The sequence below is a fragment of the Crinia signifera genome, chromosome 1 (assembly GCF_055691185.1).
Source record: "Crinia signifera chromosome 1, ASM5569118v1, whole genome shotgun sequence".
In the NCBI taxonomy this organism is placed as follows: Eukaryota; Metazoa; Chordata; class Amphibia; order Anura; family Myobatrachidae; genus Crinia; species Crinia signifera.
Genome location: NC_139217.1, coordinates 460,765,326 through 460,782,859, shown reverse-complemented (window position 1 = coordinate 460,782,859; position 17,534 = coordinate 460,765,326). Strand labels below are relative to the sequence as shown.

General features: G+C 47.7%; 1 protein-coding gene across 8 annotated transcripts in view; it reads right to left on the bottom strand.

The window, feature by feature from the left end:
- Nucleotides 1-13,830, bottom strand: part of ZNF532 (zinc finger protein 532) — a 52,419-nt gene extending 38,589 nt beyond the window's left edge. For 2 of the 8 annotated variants that reach the window (XM_083155264.1, XM_083155272.1), the window contains exons 1-2: nucleotides 13,651-13,830; nucleotides 5,970-6,407 (exon numbers count right to left, since the gene is read on the bottom strand). The gene's annotated coding sequence lies outside the window, so the exon portion shown is untranslated. Of the gene's footprint in view, nucleotides 1-5,148; nucleotides 5,573-5,969; nucleotides 6,408-7,060; nucleotides 7,171-7,444; nucleotides 7,583-13,646 lie in introns of those variants that run through there. The other 6 variants (XM_083155267.1, XM_083155269.1, XM_083155266.1 and 3 more) reach the window with 6 other exon arrangements.
- Nucleotides 13,831-17,534: the final 3,704 nt, after the last annotated feature.

Below are 17,534 nucleotides of genomic sequence, written 5' to 3'. Positions count from 1 at the left end.
TATGCCATTGTGCATGGCATACGATGCATACGATGCGATGCGATTAAACATTGTATAAGCACCCTAATGGGTGCTTATACAATGTTAAGCACCCAAATGGGTGCTTACAATGTTAAATGCACCCCCACGCCACCCCCCACTATAAACGTGAACCCGAAGCGTGGCGAGCGCAGCGAGCCCGCGAGGGGCGGCGGTACGCGTCCTACGACCTTTTCATACCCCCACTATCCACGTCGGCGTGGAGTTGAGAATAGAATAGTGTGGCGAGCGCAGCGAGCCACCGAGCCCGAAGCGTGGCGAGCGCAGCGAGCCCCGCGAGGGGACGCGGATACCTTCACAGGTAAACGCGTCCCCTCGCGGGCTTCACAGGTGTCCGCGTCGCCACGGACACCTGTGAAGCCCGCGAGGGGACGCGTATAACTGTGAAGGTATCCGCGTCCCCTCGCGGGGCTCGCTGCGCTCGCCACGCTTCGGGCTCGGTGGCTCGCTGCGCTCGCCACACTATTCTATTCTCAACTCCACGCCGACGTGGATAGTGGGGGTATGAAAAGGTCGTAGGACGCGTACCGCCGCCCCTCGCGGGCTCGCTGCGCTCGCCACGCTTCGGGTTCACGTTTATAGTGGGGGGTGGCGTGGGGGTGCATTTAACATTGTAAGCACCCATTTGGGTGCTCAAAAGCACCCTTTAGGGTGCTTATACGATTTTTGGTCGTATAGGGGGTCAAAATCGCGTCGCATCGCATCGCATGCCATCGGGTGCATGGCATGCGATGCGATGCGATCTGTTCGTCGTACGACGGACATCGGGGGCGCCGCCAAAATACACAAGTACCCAAAAATCTACATTCATTCCTTTCTCATGAGCACTCATCCTTCTTGTTATCTTCAGTCCAAGTCGTACATTTAAAGAGGTGATATTGTCCATAGCAACCATTTTCTAGGATGCAGTAGAAAAATTCTCGACAGAATCTGATTGGTTGCTAAGGGCAACAGCACCTCTTCACTTTTAGAGGCTTTACTAAATTTAGCCCAAGATGTCAAAACTCACAGAAGGAGAGACATACAGTATGAAGCCTTGGAGAGTGATAAAGTCATACTTGCAGGCACTGTGGCTTCCCCCACCTTACAGCCAAGTCAGAACAGTGTGGGGCATGGTGTGGCGAGGGGCGTGGCATATTGCTATTAAAGCAGGAACAGGGCATGGCCACATGATCATAGCCCCACCCCCTCCATACAATGCCGCCCAGTGTTACTGGCATTGTGGGGCAGGAAGCGAGGCCACAATGACACGATTCTACATTCAATTCTATCATAGCCCGCTTTGCGCAATAGCAGGAAATACAATCTGATTTTCAGGAGCCTTCCGGCCAATCCTGGAGACTGGGCAATCATGGGTAAAGTGGAAAAGTTTCCCAAAGCAACTGACTAGCTTCTAACCGTCATTTCAGAGACTGTGCTAGATACATGACAGAAGCTGGTTGGTTGCTTCCCGGAACATCTTTACAGCTTGATCTATCTCCCCCAGAGAATGGCAAATGCTAATTAGAGGCCTATTTTAGACCAAGGGGAGAGTGAAGTGGAAGGATTTATAGCTAGTAATAATCTGTAAATGAGTCGTCTGGATGGGGCGGCTAGTGGTGAGCGGCCAGGAATCCAGCTGCAATGCAGAACTGTGACACGCCCAGATTTAACACTGTAGGGCGGCGGAGTGTAAACATTTAGTACATGGCTGTACATGGCCCCAAATGGTCCACTTTTTTGTGTTCAATTTGGTGTCAATTTGTAGACACCATTTGCTTCACTCGCCGTGCTTGGGGCCAGGGCCCCGCTCCGCCACCGCTGCGCTCGGCACACGTTACCGTTCCCAAAAGTTCCAAGTATGAAAAAGTTTAAAAAAGATTTGTTATGGGCTTATCTCCCTCCAAGGTTCCCCCTTTCCCATATATCGGCCCTTTTCCCTCCATCTGTCTCACTCCACTCCGAGTCCCTCTCTCCCTTCTTTCTCTCGACTGTCAGTGCCATGTTCTAGACCGAATATATATATATATATATATATATATATATATATATATATATATATATATATATATATATATATATATATATATATATATATATATATATATATATATATATATATACACACACACACACACACACATCAGGCCAGGGATTCAGTATTAAATTCCGGCGGTCGGGATCCCGGCGTTCAGAATCCCGATGCTGGAATCCCGACAAGGGGGGGACGTGGATCGCCCCCCCCCCCCCCTTGCGGGCTCGCTGCCTTCGCCACGCAGCGGGCCCGGTGCCTCACTACGCTCGGCACACTAATTTATTCTCCCTCCGGGGGTGTCGTGGACACCCCCGGAGGGAGAAAGTGTCGGGATTTCAGCGGTCGGGATTCTGAACGTCGGGATTTACACTGCATCCCCAGGCCAGTGATGACATCAATATTATTGATGCCAATGTGAACGGTTGCCTAGAGCAGCTGGGCAGAGGTGTCGGGATCCCAACTGTCAAAACACTGACAGCCGGGTTCCCGACGGCCACATGGTGCTTCATGGGTAATTTTATTTGGCAAATGCTAAAAGTTAAGGGGCCAGATTCTCTAAGCTTCAAAAGTGATAAAATGGAGAGTGATAAACAGCCAGCCAATCAGCTCCTACCTGCCATGTCACAGACTGTGTTTGAAAAATGTCAGGCAGGAGCTGATTGGCTGGCTGTTTATCACTCTCCATTTTATCACTTTTGAAGCTTAGAAAATCTGGCCCTATATGAGCCTGTCCTATGGAAAATATGAAAATCTCATGTCGACCCTTTTCATGTCAATATTTTGCACGCGTCGACCTTTTGACCATGTCGAACCTGCTCCCTGTCGGCCAATAGTGGTCGATATCATGACCGTTGACGTAGGTCAATGCCAATCCAACGACCGCATGTCACGTCAGCAATATACTGAGACATTTCTGCGTTTTGCAGGGATTTCCTAACAGACAAGGGGCCTAATTCAGACATTATCGCTGGGCTGCTTTTAGCCCTGGATGCAGGTATGGTTATGGGTCCTTGGGTTGACCCTATTTAGGTCGACATGCACTAGGTTGACCACTGAAGGTCGACACCTGAAATAGGTCGATATGGCTAAATACCGCCTGTCGGCACATGTCAGCTCAATTTTTTTTTTTTAACTCCTGTCAACGTTTTCACTGTCGAGTCGACTTCCCATTGTCAAAACCTATGCTTGTGTCGACCATCCAACCCTGTGGACCTTAGCCATGTCGATCTATTTCAGTTGTCGAACTAAGCCATGTAGACTTTCAGTGGTCGACCAATGAATGTCGACCTAAATAGGGTAGACCTAGTGACCCTATCCTTCAGGTATACACTGCCTGCCAGAGTTAAACCCCGTCCTGTGAAAGCCGCTCACAGACTGTGTGCAGTCTGAGCATAGCCCAGGACTTACTCGGTGGTTGCCATAGAAACAGCCTGATCAGGGCCGGAGCTGACGTCACATGACTTCCCATCAAACACCTGGCCACGCCCCTCACCATAGAATGATTCCCCCAGTGTGTGCAGTCTGTGCATAGCCCAGGACTTACTGGGTGGTTGCCATAGAAACAGCCTGATCAGGGCCGGAGCTGGCATCACATGACTTCCCCTCAAACACCTGGGCACACCAGCGTTTTCTCTGACACTCCCAGAACATGGCTAGTTACCACCTCCAAATGCCGGCTTCCTGTCAATCAACTTGCATGTGGCCAGTAATAAAATAAATTTGTATTGGCATTTTAATGTGTCAACCTGCTTTACGACACCCATTTTGCAGATGATTGAGTGTAAAAATAAAATAAAAAAGGCAATTGGATCCCTGACCAGAAAGTCAGGAAATAAGGTAGGCCAACATGTTGAATTTCACCCATAGAGGTGAGGAGCAGCATTCGCCTATTATATAGGACAGGCATGTCCAAACTGTAGCCCTCCAGCTGTTGTGAAACTACACATCCCAGCATGCCTTCCCATAGTTTTAGCATTCCCTAACAGCAAAACTGTGGCAAGGCATGATGGGACTATTAGTTTCACAACAGCTGGAGGGCCATAGTTCGGACATGCCTGATATAGGGTGTTCTACCTACCGATGTTTTAGCAACACTTAAAAGCTTCTAAACACCTGGCAGAGGGAAACACAAATGACTGCCTAATTATAAGTATAATGAAAATAATTTTGCCATTTTATTGTGTGGAAAACATTTCTGCAGCCGGTTCAATGTATCTGATCTGTAGCCATACACTATATAATCCAACAGAAGAGGACGCTGCCATTGCACCATTATTTGCCTTACAACATGCACCCTTGTACAGGGACACAGCCTCTGCTTCCAGCTTACTTACCAAATGCCTACAGCAACCTTGGCTGAAATTATTATAGAAAAGGAAATGTTTTACCATCAATTACTTTAGCTCCGGACACTGCATTCGGCAAATCAGTGAGAAACATGAGCAGGCCATTGAGTATAGGATAAAATGCGTCCTATGTAAAGGTGCACAAACTGCATGATACGGCATAGGAAAACAATACATTGTACATGCAACTGCTACAAAATACAGATGCTGGCACCTATTATTCGAACACAAGTTCCCTTAAACCAAAGGGAAAAATATAGTCAATATTCTGCTGTCATGCATGACAGTGATTTTATGAGTGATTATTTGCATATAACTGATTGCGGCACCTAATTCTCATGCACACGATTACGCCATTGCTGCCACAGCATTATAACGCAGGTGGAGTGAGTTTGTGTTGATAAATGCTGTCACTATTGTGCAGTATACCTAACCCCCCCTTATTCATTTTGCTCATTTAACCCATGCACAACTGCACTATTTAAAGCAGAGAACCGCAAGCAGTGATCTCAGTAAACTGCCCAATCGTTCTATCAAATTCCATCTGACTCCCAAACACAGCCAGGCCCTCCTGACAAAGAACAAAGATCTGTAGCGTAGGAAGGCCTTCCAATCGGGCCTACACAAAAGGCTGCACAGAACACAGCGATTCTCCAGTCTTTTTTGTCCCCTTGTTACCGTTAACCCTTTAAGGAAAAAAACAAAACAAGAAAAAGCTGATCAGTTTGATCCCCTTATGCGGTGACTTACGTTTTGGCTTTTTGGGATTTTCTGGTGCCCTCTTCCAGCCACAATAACACAGATTTCATGTGGGCTGATGTTGGTTCCAGCTTTGGAACAGCTGTAGGCAATCACAGGAGGGGAAGAATCCAAACGCAGCAAGCAGGCCCCTGCCTCTCCAACACCAGCAATAAACAAGAGGCCCTCAAACCATTTAGCTTATTAATCCACTGTCCCCTAGTACAGCCACCTACACGCATGTGTGTCTAATTAAAGCTACACCCGGGCACCCCCTGTGTGAAATTCAGGGGGGCAAAAGTGGTTGGGGTTTCTGTTTTTTGAAATTGCAAAGGGATTCAACTGCAGCGTTAATTCATAAAAAGCAGTCACAGCACACGAGAGGGTACGGCAGGGGGCTAAGGCTGCAAAACGACTTTAAACCTGACAAAGGAAGGCCTGCAATCCACAGCTCGAACCCCCCTCCTCCTCTGTAGAGTAGGCAAACAGAAGCAGCGAAGGAGGCAGATATACACCTTCAGAGATGGACATGTGTGAAATGACACCATACGAAATGCACAAGACAGATGACTTGAACCACAAGCATTAGAATTGCAAAGCCAGTGATATGCCCCTGTATAGATTTAATGCATGTATAGCTGCCCCCTTGTGTGGAAGCAGAAGGCACAGAGTGTATTCCCCTCTGACAAGGAATGCTTGGAATTCTCACGTCCAAGCAATGGAGGTTTGCAAACAGAACTCAGGACATTTAAATCCCCCCCCCCCAGCTCAACCAGGACACCCTTTAAAGCAAAGCCAGCTTGTAAACAGCTCTTGTGTCATTCACAACTTACCCTGTGCAACAATCCCCAAGGCTCAAAGGCCCTCCTTATTCTGAGGAGCCCAGTGTCACACTGAAAACCTGGGCACATTATCACTTTTGTCCTCCATTTTTCTTGATTGAAGCTATCACAATGCCAGCTGTGGTCTGGGGGGGGGCGGCCAGTATACTTAGCGTCAGACAGGGGGATGCTGATTTCCTGCTATGGGAAGTAACCAGATCTCTCCGAGGCGGAATATGTTAGAGGTCCATCCTTTGAGGCGAGGAAGCCATTGTTTGTGTCTTGTGCTCATCCATTACAGCTGTCTCCTGTGTGTTCCTCGCTTGCCACGGTCTCTCCTCTCTCTCTCTCCAGGCCTGCAGCTCACACGTAAGATGCACAAGCGAGCTCAGATGAATGCGTGCACTTTTTTTTCCCCCTACAAGACAGGTTTTCCTTTCATTTGCCACACTGTAATGGGAAATTGGACACAATACTGACACAGTTTGTAAAACATTTCCATCGCTGATCTATTCTATTTGTTTATAAACAAAACATTTAAACCAACAACAAAAAAGCGAATTTGCGTCGGCAAAATTCAACGTCATAAATTACCCTCATGCAGTCGCCCCCATTGCGGTATACATTACATGCGCATTAGTACTTGTAATTATTTGTTAGCTATATACTGCAGAACATTTGTATATATGAGTATTTGCAAATACAGATGCGTGTATATTAGAGAACACATGGTTAATGTTAAATAAACTGCAGATTTGGGGGTTTCTTAATTACAACCGGTTGCTGCAATATTATAGAAGGTTCAATAGAAATGATCATGTGGATTATTTTGGGCTATGATGTAACAAGGGCACCGGCGCCCATTAACATGTACGTTTACGTGACGTGCACGGAAGAAATATTACCGCAATAAATAAAGGGGACGTCGACGCCAAAAGGACAACTTTGCCCTTGTGGATGCTCTGTAAAGGTCAACCCCGCCCTGTGAACTTTGACCCTTCAGTGTGGTTCATTGCAAGCTGATGGCTTAAGGGTTAATAAAAAAAAAAGCTCTGAAAACAGGTCACGGTTTACTGGAGCGCACAGATAGGAGTGCAGGTTACCTGTTAAAGTTGCAGGCGCGGAAGGAGTCGTACTGTACGTGAAATTGTTTTTGCAGCATGGCATTGCGGTGAAGCACAGAGAAGAGGCATGCAGTGCACTGTCGGAACATGCAAGCACAGATGTACTACACACCCTGCCCCCACCACCCCCAGGCAGTATCCTGTGTCTCTCTACCTGCCCAATTTGCTGCCTCTTAACCCTGCCAGTGCAATTGCATCCAGAGAGGTCTTATTTGAGCTTTCTTTCTTTATTGCAGAAGACAACCCTCCCCTCCCCGTGTCTGCACACACACACGCACACATATAACTGCACACGTGTGTCACTGCGCGTCACATGCGTCATATGTGCCTTATAGTTAAAGTCATACTGAATGGCCCTGGTACCTTCTTGTAATCTCTTCTATCCCACCGCAGCTGAGTCCCCTGCATTGTCCACAAGGCTGATCTGCCTCAAACCAGTTCCAGCCGGATCTAGCATCCCTACATAAAGGGGCAATGGCATCCCCACCGTGCAAGCCATTAGACCCAAAATCACAGGCCCCTCGTTATCTAATTCTACCAATATTTTTGCATTAGATTCCCCACCCCCCTTTTACGCAATCAGGTTGCTCTGATAATGAGAAAGATATTGCAGGGACGGGCAGCAGGCAGCCCCCCCTCTCTCTCATCACCATCTTTTACTGCAATGTACAGGGGGCCCTGTACAGATAGGAGATACAAAAGGAGGGAGGAATATTGGAACAGAGACATTAATATAACAGTATATATATATATATATATATATCACCTTACGTCCTTTGTTTGCAGTGAGACATAAAATAATGTCATGTACTAACTGCTGTTTATTTCACTCGACAATATAACTAAATATGGCCGTTATATTACCGTACAATGACGGGTTACACCCTTTAATGTATAATCCTATGCAGAAGGAACCAGCGGAGTAGATTACCCTTTTACATAGGCTGGCCATAAATTCCCTTTAATCCAGGACGCCTATGATTTACACAGGTTCTGCGGATGCCTAATTTAAGCCTGCATCTCACCTGGTTTTAATCAGCTACAGGACGGATGTAAAAGATAGATAGATAGATAGATAGATAGATAGATAGATAGATAGATAGATAGATAGATAGATAGATAGATAGATTAAAAAGGACAATGAGAAATTTCATGCAGTAGAACAATAGAAGCATAAATGTAACTGTAACACGCACTGGGGCAGATGTATTATGCTTGGGGGTAGGGTTGCCAATCCCAGAGCATTTTTTCAATCCCGGAATTCGGGATTGAAAAATGCCCAATCCAGGGATTGGCTTCCCTAATTAAAAAACCCGCCCCGGCCACCCCGCATATTTACTTACATGTGCGGTGCGGCCGGGAGGGTAGTCGGTGAAGCTGGGCCGGCTGATTACTGATGCCGGGAGGCGGGCGGGTGAGTGAGCAGCCTCGTAGTGAAGCCGCGAGGCAGCAGCAGGATCCAGGAGCCGGGCGGACGAGCGATGATGTCATGCTGCGCGCCCAGGACGGGTCAGTGCAGCTGCTTGGCCTGCGCAGCGTGACCTCTGGCCTCGTCACGCTGGGTGTCTATGTCGATGTACAGCTGGAGCGCCTGTCAGCCAGCCTGAACTATCTTCAGATCTCCTAAGCTGGCGCAGGCTGGCGGACAGGAGCTACATCTGACTGGTCTCACATGCTCGCGTGTCCCAGTCAGCACGGCGGCGGGGAGCAGATTCCGTGCCCGTCTCCACTTCAGGGAGATGGGCAGGGCGAGTGGAGGCTGCGGGGGAGACTAGGGAGCAGCGGGGAGCCGGCGGAGGGCTCCGACAGAACGGGGCACCTCAAAACGCCAGGCACACCACTAACTCAATGGGCATAGAGTGAGACATAATAAAGTGGGGTAGGAAATACAGTATAATACAAAAGGCTGAATGCACCTCTCACAAAATGCTGATCTGTTTAATACACTGATTTTGGGATCAGCGGATTTGTATGTGCATGCGTATCGTCACCCATGTAGATAATGGGGGTTATTCTAGTTCACTCTTTCTGACAAAATCCTTCTTAGATGGACAAAACCATGTGCACTGCAGGTGGGGCAGATGTAACATGTGCAGAGAGAATTAGATTTGGGTGGGGTTTTACTTCAAAGTGAGATCTATATTGCAGTGTAAAAATAAAGCAGCCAGTATTTACCCTGCACAGAAACAAAATAACTCACCCAAATCTAATTCTCTCTGCACATTTTACATCTGCGCCCCTGCAGTGCACATGGTTTTGTCCATCTAAGAAGGATTTTGTCAGAAAGAGTGAACTAGAATAAGGCCCAATTTAACCATTTTTTTTCTTTGAAATGATCCTCTTCATCAATAGTGTGAGTTCATTGGCCGGCACAGAGGATGCGATAAGATTATCGGTGCTCTGAGTCCCGGCCCTAGTTCAACAATAATGGTTTCACTGTTTATAGATGTGTTCTCATACACTGCGGCTTCGGTCGCGCCAAACAACGCGTCTCTGGGCGCCACGTCCCGGGCATCTCAGCTGCACCGGGCACAGTATCCAATTCGCCATGATATTTTCTCATGGTTTATGAAAACACCCTGGGCTCTCCAATGGTATGGGTCACTAGATCAACAGTGAAAAGATTGACCACTATTGGTCGACAATCAAAAGGTTGACACGTGAAAAAGGTCAACAAGCATTAGGTTGTCATGGTCATACACTTGACATGGAAAAATGCCGACATGGAAAAAGGTCGACATGACTTTTTCACAGTCTTTTAGAGTCTATGTCGACATGGACAATGTCTAAGTTTAACTGGTAAAGTGTGAACAAGTTGGTTTAAATAAAAAAATGTGGAGAAATTAATGTTTTTTCATGTGTCCACCTTTTGACTGTAGACCAAAAATGGTCGACTAGACACTGTCAGCCTAATGCCCACATCCCTCTCCAAGGGCCAGATGCACTAAGCTTCAAAAGTGATAAAATGGAGAGTGATAAACAGCCAGCCAAGCAGCTCCTGCCTGCCATGTCCATACCTCCCAACTTTTCAAGTTCTGCAGTCGGGACGATGCTCCTGCGCGCCGGAGGTGCGGCGAAATTTTCGGGGGCGTGGCCTAATTTGGGGGCGTGGCCTATACTCGCGGCTCTTCCGCGAGGCCACGTCCCCATTTTGCCGCTATGGGGGCATGACCCAGAGGCTCTGTGAGCCTCTAGCCATGCCCCCAGCCCCCTGGCTGCGGGAATAGACGCTGTGCGCATGCGCACAGCGTTTATTCCCCGCTGCTTAGCAGCTGACAGGGGGGACTCCCAACAGCCCCCCACACCGCGGGACACTGCCGCCCGCGGGTGGGACATCGGGACAGGCCCTGACAATCGGGACTGTCCCGATAAAATCGGGACTGTTGGGAGGTATCCATGTCACAGTCTGTGTTTGAAAAATGTCAGACAGGAGCTGATTGGCTGGCTGTTTATCACTCTCCATTTTATCACATTTTGCTTAGTGAATCTGGCCCCTAGTATTCCCGGAATAACGGTGTGAGTCTCCCTTTATGGGGGTTATTGCTTCCCCTGCGCAGCGGCCACGGCTTTTTCTCACGGCGAGTTCCGTTGTGCTATATCTGTGACTTTGTACGTGAATAAAACCAGTCTACCATCTCCAGCGCAGACTGAGCGGTGTTCTGCTGTGTCTGCAATGCCAAGACGACACAAGATTTAAACAAAAAGACAATATACGCTTCATTAAGCGTATTCCTTCATTTTACACTATGAGAAAATATAAGGTTATATTTACTAAGTCTTGGCCGGAAATAAAGTAACAACCAACCAGCTACCAACTGTAATTTTTCAAACATAGCCTGTAACATGGCAGTAAGGAGCTGATTGGCTGTTTCTTTGGGGTATATTCAATGCCACCTGGCAAGCTGTGACTGCAAGCAGTGCTGATTGCTCGCCGTCACAGTTCGCGGGTCAGTATTCAACCGACCCCCCCCTGCATTCGCTGTTTCCACCTTGCTGGGTTTTTACAGCAAGGTGGGAATGGCGAGTGCGGCCTCCGGCTCGCGGCTAAATGCAGAGGGCTCCCTGCATTAGCCGCGAACCTCGCATTTCGGGGGAAATCTCGCCGTCCTCTTGCAGCGAGAATTTCCCGGGAACGTTGAATAGGGTGAGTGGCTGGCGCGGGGGTTAAGCAGCGAGGATGGCCAAAACAAGCCATCCTTGCCACAGACACCGACACCCCCTCGCCGGCGGCATTGAATACCACACTTTATATCTGGCTTAGTAAAAAGAAATATATAGTGATGTACTAATATTCAGGGCGATGTTCAACTGATCTGACTGGTCTCCAAAGGTTCTAAGGATCTGGCCTTGTGCTCCTCTTAAACAACAACAGAGCTGCCATAAGCCAACAGCAGTGCCAGAAGGGGGTGTGGCCAAACATGGGGGCATGGCCAGGAAAACTTAATGTTAAAAAAGAAAGTTCTTACTAATGCACCTACCACCAGCATCCAAAAATATACATTTCGAAAAAGTCCCCCATGTGCCTTACCTTACCATTCATCATTGTCTAAATTTCTTCCCAAGTTCAATCCCTAGTTTTCTACTGCCTTATACCCCTTTTTTTAGACCACAGCAATAACCTGGTTTGTTGCCAGGGCGGCCTAAGTCGAGGTGCGGTGTGAAAGCGGAGTCAACCAACCCGACAATCCGACCCAGGTTATAGGAAGCATTAAACCTGGGTGACCCTGTGTAAAAGGGTCGGGCCCGGTATCAAAATCCCAGGTCCGACCCTGATCGGAAAACGGTATAAGTGTGCTATATCCAGGATTAGAACTTTAGAAGGAAGCTTATTCCATTGGCTGGGAGTATACATGACTAAGCAGCGAGCCTGCCAGATTTAGCCAATGAGTACCACGGACACTGGGAACAAAGTCTCTCTCTCTCTCTATATATAAATTTAGCAGCTGGCATACTGTTTTTTTCGGCCCTACTCAATTTGCAGGTGAGCACAGGTCAATGGAATACTGTGCCCCAACACTGCCAATTTTTCTGCATTTCTGATGGACATTAGGACCATCAAAGGGTCCACGATGGTGCCAACGGTGTTCAATGGCTGCAAAGCCATCAGCAGGGAAACATCAATGGCGTGCAGCATCGATGGCCATCACAAACACTATAGTCAGACACTTTGACTGCGTGAAGGACGGCACATGTATGGTGGCGGGCAATAGGACAGGGCTATGTAATCTGAGAAGGTGGTGGGGCTAAAGTCTATGCTCAATCCGGCGCCGGATGACGCTCCGACAGGGGGGATCCCAACAGTCAGTATCCCGATGTCAGAATCCCGACTGCCGGTGCTCCACGACCCCCATAGAGGGAGAACAGAACCGAGCCTGCAGCATGGCGATCAGCGGAGCACCGGCAGTCGGGATTCCGACATCGGGATACTGTTTACCACACCCGCTCAATCTGCTAGGACAGAAAAAAAAAAAAACTTTGCCGCCTTCTCTGCCACGGATGGTTAAGATTCATTGGACTGCTGCGGACACTGCCAGGTCAACATAATCTTACGGTCGACATAGACATGGTTGACATATATAAGGTCAACATGAGTTTCTCACTTTTTTTTTGTTGAAAAAAAAAGTGTTTTTTCATACTTTATGGTCCAAGTGGGCATAGAAAGAGAACACATATAAGTCGGGTAGACTTATATGGTGTTCATGTCGACATGTTACTTTAAGAATGCAGCACTGCGTTAACATATGGGAACGGCATGGGGGACGGGAATGACATGGCGGATGGCATGGGGGATGGGAATGGCATGGTGGATGGCAAAGGCATGGCGGATGGGATGGGAATGGCATGGCGGATGGCATGGCGGATGGCATAGGGGACGGGAATGGCACGGTGGATGGCATAGGGGACAAGAATGGCATTAAGGATGACCGCAGTTGCCAAATCTGTCAGAAAATAAGTCTTTGGTATTTACTAAGCATGTACTGTATAGTCCTCCTGTATGTGGTGTCACACAATATACACACAGTAGCGCCCCCTTAGGCTTTATACACCAATCGCAGTGGGTTTTACACAATAGCGTCACAGGATTGCCTATCCCCTTAAAATCCTAGAACAGTAAAATATACAGGGAATTCTGTATATTCTGCCCCCTGCATGCAACGTAAAGCGCCGGGTGCAAGTATACATAACCGTGCACACCTGTGTATAGCAAAAACCATGCACATGTACATATATACTACTAGTCCATGTGTCTCTACACCCAGACTCCATTTTCCCTGTGTCCATACAAGTATCCCACAGCTGTGACTGTGCATAAGGGAAACGTGAGCATGGGAATGGGGGAGCTTGTAACACAATGTACACCACTGTATCTGCATATGTATAGTAACAATTATTGTATATAATGACATGGGGAGTCTGTGTGATGCTAACGTGCAATGTACAAGCCCTGCAGCCCCATGCCTGCACCTTTCAGCCCCCATCTCTTGTGCATACTGTATATATCAGTTTATATCATTATTGAGCAATACCAGCATGCAGGGAGGAGGGGAGGCCATGCTGCACCCACCTACCTGGCTGGCTGTGTGTCCGGCGGCGGCTGCTACTGCTGGTGGTGGTGGTGGCTCTAGTCTGTGCTGTGGGGGAGCTGAGGCCGCGCGCACACACGGGATCCCCGGGCCGCCTGCAGCACTGCTCAGCCCTGCACCGCGGCAGCCATGCTGGGGAGCTGATCCGGGCTGCACACACACACACACAGGCCACAATGCAATGGGGGCACTGGGAGTGTGACAGGGATACAGTGTATCACCTGCAGCCAACATTGCCTGCCTTCAGTGCATATACTATATACATACTGTATATAGAAATTCCATATACACTATATAAGGAAATATTGGGAATTATTATACCAGAAATCAGGGTTTATGTTATTGTTTTATTAATCCTCATTAATCACCTCTGTTGTATTGCACTGGTGTCTTTCATTAATCTGTGAGGATTTCTTCTTCTCTAGTAAATGTGTCAGTAAATTATTTGGGCCCTTTGCACACGATTCCGATGCATCGGGCTGAGAAATCGGATGAAAAGTGTCAAATTCTATGTGTTTTACCTCAGATCCGATACGCACAGTCCCGTAACTGGAGATCGCCATGGCTACCATAAATATTTCTCAGATCCCGCAGCCATGACTGGGATCACATATAACGCATCGTATGCAAAAGGACTGCGCGCGGTGTATGGTGCGCGATCCTGTCGCTGGGTTCTCGTTTAGAAATACAGGAAAAAAATCTTAAAGGAATGTAAATAGTGATTATATGTCTTCGGTAGGGGCAGGTTGTGGTGGGGTTGAGTGGGCCTATGTGGGGGGGGGGGGGGGGGGCACGATGATAAGGTTCACGTTTGTCCCCCCCTGGTATACAATGACTTCTTTTTGTTCCACAATGATGCTATTGTGATGCCGTGTCCCTGACCAGCTCACCACCCCTCCAGCCGCACCCGCTATGCGCCAGAATTAGATATTCATAAATGCAGCACTTGCAACTCTCCCTAAATGTAAGGACACCCATCCACTAGTCCAATATGGCCGCATTTCATCTGCTTCCGGAATGAGGGAATGGATAAGAAATTGCCATATAACATTGTCTTTTTCCTCCTTCTCTGATCTGAGGCTCGTTCCCGTGCTTCCCAGATCGGAGGTGCAGATCATCATGGCTGCCATAAATATTTGTCCGCAACCATGACTGGGATCGCATACGAAACAAAATATGCAAAAGGTCAGAATATGATGTATTGTTTGCAGTACATCGGGGCTGCTGGGTGAGTTAGCGGGGTATAGCATGCGATGCCTCGCACTAGTGGGCGGGGGGGCCTTAAGAGAGATTCCCTGAAATACAGTAGTAGCAAACAGGGGGGCCAACAGGTTGGATGGGGCACGGTAAAAATGGAGTAGTGTGGCATATGGAGGGGGCATCGTCTCCGGAAAGAAGACCACGCATTTTTCTGAGGGGTTTCTAAAATAAATATATAAAATAAGGAAATATATATCGAGAGAGACAATGGGGGAAATTTACTAAATGAAATTTGTAAAAAAAATAGGTGTATTTGTATCCAGAAATACACTTATTTTTGACATTTACTATCCCGAAAATACGGCAATTCATAGTCGTATTGATGTGCTATCAATATGAATATGAATTGCCGTATTTTCGGGATAATAAATGTAAAAAATAAATGTATTTCTGTATACAAGTACACCTATTTTTTACAAATTTCCTTTAGTAAATTTCCCCCAATATTTGCACACAATCTATTCAGGGAGACAAGGGGTAAAGCTGTGTACACATGGGGGGAGATATATTGCTCAGCCATATATTGCTCAGTGTCTCCTTTTCATCAGCGACCAGAGATGGTCGCCGGAGGTGCCGGAGAGGTAATCAGCTGGAGCAAGCTCCTGCGACCAGCGATTAGAACGGGGCTTAAAAGGGGAGCACGCACCCAGCGATTTATCGCCGGGACACACTCCCATCACTGGGAATATGGTCGCCAGCGACCATATTCCCAGTGATTTCTGCCCCTATTGCAGCCGTCTGTACACAGCTTAAGGCCCAGTACTCTCAGAGTGGAAAGGGAGACTGAGAAGGAAGGAGGAGGGGAGGAGGGGGATTGTGGGATGACGAGATGCCAGAAGGGGATGGGAGGTGGGTTTGGGTAAGACTTTGTTTTTCTGGGGAAGGAAGGGGGGTAGCTGCGCTCACCGTCAGTGATTAGAGGAATGGGCTCTGCAGATTCTAATAGGCAAACCTTGTTGTCGAATGACATAAGCAAACAGAAATGTTAGCGGTAAATGGCAAGCACTCTGCCAGCTGACATCTCATCCCGCACGGTGGTTCTTGTGACCTTAATTATCTTATTAAGCGCGGAAGACAGATTGTGAAATACTCTTAATTGTTTTATTTATTGTAGAACAAGATAACAATGGAGAACACTTTATTTCACTGTAATCAGTTATTCTATGGTACCTCTTAGTGTGTGTGTGTGTGTGTGTACATGCGTGCTTGCGTGTGTGTGTGCGTCTGATTGGTAAAGTGATCATTGCTTAACCCTTTGAGTGCCAAGTGAATTTGTCAAAATAGGTGTGATAATTGGCAAGCAAACCTTTTTATTCATTATAATGACCTGTAATGTTACCTTATATAGGAAATATCTTTTTTTTTTTACACAACATTTTTATTTGTATTTATATAACATATGTGAGTGACGCCGGCATTTTTAGCGGATATTTTGCGCCTCTCGTGTAGCCCATACACTTATGAGATATTGCATGTAATCATTCCACTTCGACCACATCTGTTCAATAAATCGAAGAATGGTATGAACATTTTAGAGACGACGCGATGCCTGAGCCCGCCGGTCGAATGCCGTGTCAATAGATTGTTTGTGCTGCACATAATATCTATAGATTTGCAGGAGCGATCACAAGTGGATTTGAACCAAACCATGGTTTTTGTAATCCGTGGGTGGAGGGAGCGCTTTCGGCGGCAGTAAGTTTGGGGAGAGGGGGATGGAAGGACCGATGGTGCAGTCCGTCTGCGTAGCTTAGTGCTGTTATGGAGCGGAGTAGCGTAGCGCTGCAGGCAGCAGGGGTCAGCGGTGGTGGCAGAATTTGAAAAACCAGCTTAAAACACTGGCGGGCCCTCTGATTGGCTGAGTTCTCGCACCACTTGGCCCATCTAATTGGCACTCAAAGGGTTAATGTATTCAGATTCCCATCAGTGCTATTGGTTATACATGATTTCCCAGAGTTGCCTCCATTGTGCAGAGAGCACAATGCATTCAGTGATATGGGGGTGCTCTGGCCTGACAACTGCATAATTGGGACATCATATACTTAATTTTACTCTGTCAGTCCCTCCATTGGTTGCCTGTATTTTACCGCATTCAATATAAAATACTACTTACATACAAAGCCATTACTCTGACTACACCGACTTATATCTCTTCACTTATGTCAAAATATATCCCCACCCGACCTCTCTGCGTCTCTCATTCACAATCATTACTCGCTCACACTTACACTTGCAGGATTTTTCTCAGGCAGCACCCACCCTATGGAATGCCCTTCCACGCACACTAAGGGCGGTATTCAATGAGACAAATGGCGATGTGCAGCGAATCCTGTTTAGGATTCGCTGCACATTCGCCACTGCCCGCCACGTTCCGGAGCCTCGCCAGCTCCGGTATTCAACGAGTCAGGGGCTCACTGCCCCTGAATGGCGAATTTGTGCTCCTGCGGCAATGCCACAGGGAGCCTGAGGACGGTGGCAGGCAGGGAGATGGTAGTCTCCCTGCCTGCCCCAGAACGTTTGTGGGGGGGAGGTGGGCTCTCCGGGAGCCAGGCTGCACAGGCTGCCCCCCGGGGGTGCCAGCAGGGGACCGGGTATATTCACTACACCCGATC